The following is a 7186-nucleotide window of genomic DNA, read 5'->3' on the forward strand; positions in this document are numbered from 1 at the left end:
TACATTGGCGAGCCACTCGGAGTGGTAAATCTCTCGGATAAACTCCGCTGCTAAGAGCCGAGCCACCTCCTCGCCAATGGCTTGCTTCTTCTGGACGGCGGACCGTCGAAGGTGTTCCTTCACAGGCTTGAATTTTGGGTCGACCCGTAGACGGTGCTCAGCCAGCCCCCTGGGAACTCCAGGCATGTCAGAGGGTTTCCATGCGAAGATGTCCCAGTTCTCACGGAGGAGCTGGATGAGCGCTTTTTCCTATTTGGATTCAAGCGTCGTTGAGATATGAGTCGGGGCAGCATCGAGGTCGGTCGGGTGAATGTGGACTGTCTTTGTTTCACCGGACGACTGAAAAGCTGATTCTGAAGCAGGCTTCTTGGCTCGTAGCAACTCGCTTGGATCGGTAGTCTTTTGGTACTCTTGCAGCTCGACCACTGCCATCTGAGCATCTGCAATCTTTGAGCCCTTCTGAAAGCATTCTTCCGCCTTCTTCCGATTGCCCGTAACAGTGATCGCACCTTTGGGGCCAGGCATCTTCAGTTTGAGATACACGTAACATGGTCGGGCCATGAAGCGTGCGTAAGCTGGCCTGCCCAAAATGGCGTGATAAGCACTTTGGAAGTCCACAACCTCGAATGTCAACTTTTCCTTGCGGTAATTCTTTGAATCACCGAAAACCACATCAAGAGAGATCTGGCCGAGTGATTGGGCTTTCTTCCCAGGGATGACTCCGTGGAAACTCATGTTACTGGTGCTGAGTCTGGACATTGGAATGCCCATTCCTTTCAATGTTTCAGCATACAGTATGTTCAGGCCACTGCCACCATCCATCAGGACTTTAGTCAGTCGAGTGCCTTCAACAATTGGGTCGACCACCAAAGCTTGCCTCCCAGGGGTGGCGATGTGCGTCGGGTGATCAGACTGGTCGAATGTGATGGCAGTCTGAGACCACTTCAGGTAACTGGGTGTTGTCGGGGCAACCATGTTCACCTCTCGGTTAATGACTTTCAGTCGACTTTTGCTTTCGACATCGGCAAAAATCATTAGGGTGGAATTGACTTGGGGGTATCCATCGTCACTGTCTTCCTTGTCCTCGACTCTGTCCAACTCTTTTTCCTTATCCTTGGACTACTTTCCTTGGAACTTCTGGATCAGGAGCCGGCACTATCGAGTGGTATGCTTTGGGTAAATAAAATTACCCTCTTCATCCTTCTTGGTGTGGATGTGACATGGTAGATCCAAAACATCATTTCCGTGTTGATCCTTGACTTTTTTGGGCTTCCAGGTGCCCTTGGGTTTTCCCTTGAAGTTTCCCTGGGCTATGGCCAGGGCCTCCCCAGGAGCGGCTGGCTCGGCCTTCCGCTTCTGCTTCCGACTGGAATTGCCTCCAGTTTCCTGGGCGACTGCTTTCTACTTGCCACTCCGGAGTCGATCTTCATCTTCTCTGTTAGCATACTTGGTGGCAATCTCCATCATCCGATTCAGAGACATCTCTCCAGTTCGACCGAACTTCAGATTCAACTCTCTGTATTTAACACCTTCCTTGAAGGCACAAACTGCTTGATGGTCCGGCACGTTCTCAACCGAGTGATGCAGCGTGATCCACCTCTGGATGTATTCCATCAGAGTTTCATTCGGCTTCTGCACGCAAGACCGCAACTCTTTTAGGCCTGCAGGTCGCTTGCATGTTCCTTCAAAGGTTGTGATAAACACTCGGGAGAGGTCCTCCCAAGTGTAAATGATGTTGGGTGCCAACTGATTTAGCCATGCTCTGGCCGAGCCCTCTAACATGAGAGGCAAATGCTTCATGGCCACCTCGTCATTGCCACCGCCAATCTGTACAGCCACTCGGTAATCTTCGAGCCAGGTGTCAGGCTTAGATTCACCGGTGAACTTGCCGATTCCAGTCGCCAACCTGAAATTGGGAGGTATCACTGCGGCTCTGATGGCTCGACTGAAACACTCTGGCCCTGAAGCGCGTACTCTGCTGCTGGCAGGCGCATCTCTGTTGTGGCCTTCTCGATGAGCTCTGTTCCTGTCAACCAAACCTTGAACGAGGATGGATCTCGCATCAAAGCCTGGGTCCCTGGGGTCGACTGGAATCCTCTGCCCAACACTATGAGGGCGTCTGTCATCTTGCCGTCGAGGCGCATATGACCCACTCCTCCGGGGAGGGGTTGGCACTCGACGTCGATCATCACGGTCGAATCGGTGATCATACTGCTCATTCCTCCTGTACCGATCATGCTGGTCACCACGTCCCTCACGCCTCGGGGGCGATCTCGGGCTGTGAGCTGACTCGACTGTATCTGTTGCGACAGACCGACTGTGGATCCTATTCCGCGACTGAGAGACAGCGGAATTCTGGTTTCCCGCCGCCCGGAGCAATGCTCTGATCTGTAACAAGCCCCTGCAGCCTCCGACTGGGAGGGCTGAATCGATTCTGCTATACGGGCCGTGGCGGCCAGATTCTGAACTGGGGTTCGATATACCTGCGTCGGCGGGAAGAGCTGGTGTCGACTAGACTCGAGCCCGCTGACGCGCTTGCTCGTCGAGTGCTCACTGGAGATTCTCCAGTCGAGTGCGCTCGGCCAAGTTGGCCAAACGCGCGTCCTCCAAGGCCCGGGCCTCGGGGGTCTCTCCGACGATAGGAGTGCGGAGCGCGTCCATGTTCCGGCGGCGAAGCTCCTCTCGCTGCAATGACGTGAGAGGTTCGGGGAGATACTCATCGTGGGGATGCGACGGATCGCCCCCACCCGCGCCTCTATCAGTGCGAGGGAAACCGGGGGGACTGTGTGTTCCATCGACCTCCAAAACCTCAGCCGCTGGATCGCTGCTGTCGCACTCGGATGCGGTCTACATGGAGCCAGTCGACAGGTCGAACAGGCCGTAGAGGGATTCGACGGGCTCGATTGCCGCGACTTGTAGGGCTGCCGATTGGCGGGCCACGGCGTGCCTCACCCACCGCTGAAGTCTTGACCGACCGGAGCGCTTGCACTGGTGGGAGACAGGGCGGGGAGACGATACGGGGGCCGACCCATATTGGGTCGACGGTTGCCGCAGGAGGACGCCACGAACGCATGCGCGGAAATGCGTCGCACCGCGGACGGGGAGCGCGTCGATGTCGAGTGGTGCCTCCTGAAGCCAGGCGGAGTCATCGACGATGAAGGTGAGCGCGCCGAGACGGATCTCGCGGTCCTCCACCAAAACTCCGCAAGAAAACATGATCAAAGGGATCAGGAAAGATCACAACTTCTCCAACTAAGCGCTAAGATTCCTGCCCCACGGTGGGCGCCAACTGTCGTGGTTCTAACTCTGACAGTGATGTAGGGGGGTGAATATGGAGAGGCTAGATCTTAGCTATTGGGAAGTTGTTACACGCGAGGTTTACGAGTTTAGGCCCTTCTCGGAGGAAGTAATAGCCCTACGTCTCGGAGCCCGGAGGTGGTCGACTGGATTATGCGTGTGTGGATTACAGGGGTGCGAACCCTCCATACTGAGGAGGGGGGTGGCTTATATAGAGTTCGCCGGCTCCCTCCTGCCCTCAGTAATGCAGGGTTTAAGGTACATTTAAGGTCGGGCGTTACTGGTAACGCCCCTAATAAAGTGCTATAATAACCATAAAGACTACTTAACAGCTGATCGTTTGCCTGCGGAGTGACTATAGGTCTCCTGGTGGTCGAGTGGTTGGCTTCATGGTCGAGTGATAGTTGCTTGGTCGAGTGTCTTGAACCCGTCGAGTGAGATACCTTCAAGTCGATTGAAAGGTGACTTCTCCTAGGGGTGTCCTAGAGTAGGACTCTTTGGTCAGGTCCGTGTCCCTACCCTAGGTACATGTCTTCATCAGTAGGCTTAGAGAAAGTGTTGTCAACGCTGAAGAATATTTAAAGATGCGGGATAAAAAGAGGAAGGTGGAGAATGAGCTCGGATTTTTTAAATCAGACTTTGCTAAGATGGTATTGGCGAAGGAGGAGGCACTTTCCTAGTTGGCCAGTGCAAAACAGGTTCTTACTGAACTGAAAGCAGAGGTGGATAAGACGAGCCTGGATGATCTCAATTAGGGAAATGAATATATTGTTCTAATATTGTTCTTATGAAGTTGAACTAGCTATATGTTGTACTGTGCTGTTTTCAGGTAGCTATCGTACTGTGATGTTAAAATATATTTATGTGTCTGATATGAAATTGGCAAACAACTGTTCGATATGAAATGTGAATTTGCGTAATACTGGAATTATTAATTATAAACTAATAAACCTGCTAAATTTGTCTTGGAACTTTGCAAACGGTTCTAGCAGTAAAAGCGCTTGTGATGGATAGCCCAATGCCACACAGTTTTCTTCATCAAATCATGTGTGATGTAGTTGATAAAAGCAAACGGTTAACCAAGGCAGAGCGTGTGTGATAGTTACACCTATCACAGACGAGCCTATAAATAAACCTATGTGGGATGTACATACGAACGGAAACGTTTTCCATGGATTGATTGTGTGGGATGTACATACGAACGGAAACGTTTTCTCTGGATTGACTGTGTGGGATTTACATTCGAACGGAAACAATTTCCCTGGATTGACTATGTGGGATGTACATACGATCGGAAACGTTTTCCCTGGATTAACCGTGTGGGATGTTCATAAGAACGGAAACGTATTCCTTGGATTGACTGTGTGTGACATACATACGAACGGAAATGTTTTTCTGGGATTCACCGTGTGGGATGTACATATGAACGGAAATGATTGGGTTTCGATGCCTCGCCTGATCGCACACGAGTCCCAGGAGAGCCTATCCCCGACGGTTTCTTGGTCCTGTGGGAAGGAACCCCCTATCGCCCACACTCACTTGGTGACAGTTCCAAATGTCGTTGCGGAAAGGGTTTAAAAACCGTTTGTATACCACCGACGCGTACCAGTGCATTCTGTCAGCTTTGCACTTGCCAAATTTGTTGGCAAGCAGTTCAGTTGCATTCTTGATTCCTAGGAAGGGAACCGCTTCTTGTAATGACGGAATGCAAATACGGCCTTTGGAGGCCGAGGATCCGTTCTCAGCTGGCAAATTATGGATGTAGCCTTTTTTTTCTTGTTGCTGCACACTAATGCTTAGAAACCACAAACTCAGGTTGAATGTCATACAGAGATCTTGAAATGGTTGTCCATACACGTTCGGGAGGATGGGCCACATTTTCATAGTACCAAAAAGGTGGTTCATTATCTTAAGGTGCCTTTTCCATAGAAAAATGAACATCAAGGCAACAATTTTAAAAGGACTGATACCACATCTTGTAATAGTCATATTAGCTTCGTCTTCAAAACAAGCCCATCTACTAATGATTTGATCTTCTCATTCTTCTCTAACATCGATTGTCCAAAATCATGCACAAAAGTATTAAAAAACTAAGATTGGAGAACACTTGTTGTGTATTACTGACTTCTTAATGCGAAATAAGTGACTAGCATTTCACCTCTTTACGATGAGTCCTTGAGAATAACTCCAAAGTAAATGTTGATAACACTTCTAGTTTTTCTATGCCAAGTATGAATGGCTTCTGCAGACAAAATACTAGCCCAGCCTCACGTCCCTATGTGTCGTGCCATAATATTCTGATGCTAATCACATTTTGGACATCCTGCTATTCTTGTGGCATGAACTATTAATACACAAGGGATCAATCAAAATATCAACAAGTAGTAAGCAACAGTATGTACTTGGAATGAGTTATGGTACCCTTATTTGGTCCTTTGGGAAAGTGAGTAGATATTCAATATCTTGAGGCTCTAATGGAATAACTTTGTTCTTTCCTATCCAAACAAGATTCTCCTTTCTGCACAGATTGATGACATATTTTTGAACACTGCTACTTCTTGAGCTTGCGTTGGTTTTCCCTTGAAAAGGAAAGGGTGATGCAGCAAAGTAGAGTAAGTATTTCCCTTAGTTTTGAGAACCAAGGTATCAATTCAGTAGGAGACAATGCACAAGTCACCAGAAAACTGCACAAACAATCAAACAACTTGCACCCAACGCGATAAAGGGGTTGTCAATCCCTTCACTATTACTTGCAAAAGTGAGATCTGATAGAGATAGATAAACGGTAAAGTAAATATTTTTGGCATTTATGGTTTATATATCAGAAAGAAAAAGATTGGGAAAAGAGTAGACCAGAAACTAATATTGTAGATGGGAAACTTATATGGAGGAAAATAGACCCGGGGGCCATAGGTTTCACTAGAGGCTTCTCTCAAGATAGTAAATAATACGCAAGGTGAACAAATTACTGCCGAGCAATTGATAGAAAAGCGCAAAGTTATGACAATATCTAAGGCAATGATCATGAATATAGGTATCGCGTCCGTGTCAAGTAGACCGAAACGATTCTGCATCTACTACTATTACTCCACACATCGACCGCTATCCAGCATGCATCTAGAGTATTAAGTTCATAAAGAACGGAGTAACGCATTATGCAAGATGACATGATGTAGAGGAATTAACTCAAGCAATATGATGAAAACCCCATCTTTTTATCCTCGATGGCAACAATACAATACGTGCCTTGCTGCCCCTACTGTCACTAGGAAAGGACACCCCAAGATTGAACCCAAAGCTAAGCTCCCCTTCCATTGCAAGAAAAACCAATCTAGTTGGCCAAACCAAACTGATAGTTCAAAGAGAATTACAAAGATATCAAATCATGCATAAAGTAATTCAGAGGAGATTCAAATAATATTCATAGATAAGCTGATCATAAATCCACAATTCATTGGATCTCAGCAAACACACCGCAAAAAAGTATTGCATCGAATGGATCTCCAAGAACATCGAGGAGAACATGGTATTGAGAATAAAAGAGAGAGAGAAGAAGCCATCTAGCTACTAGCTATGGACCCGTAGGTCTGTGGTAAACTACTCACGCTTCATTGGAAGGGCAATGGTGTTGATATAGAAGCCCTCCTTCATCGAATCCCCCTCGGGCAGGACGCCGAAAAAAGGCCCCTAGATGGGATCTCATGGGTACAGAAGGTTGCGGCGGTGGAAAAGTGTTTTCATGGCTCTCCTGGTTGGTTTGAGGATATATAGGTATATATAGGTGAAAGAAATAGGTCGGTGGAGTCACGAGGGGCCCACAAGGGTGGGGGCGCACCCTACCCCCCTGGGCACACCCTCCATCCTTGTGGCCGCCTCGTGGCTCCTCCGA

The sequence above is a fragment of the Triticum aestivum genome, chromosome 3A (genome assembly GCF_018294505.1).
Source record: "Triticum aestivum cultivar Chinese Spring chromosome 3A, IWGSC CS RefSeq v2.1, whole genome shotgun sequence".
In the NCBI taxonomy this organism is placed as follows: domain Eukaryota; kingdom Viridiplantae; phylum Streptophyta; class Magnoliopsida; order Poales; family Poaceae; genus Triticum; species Triticum aestivum.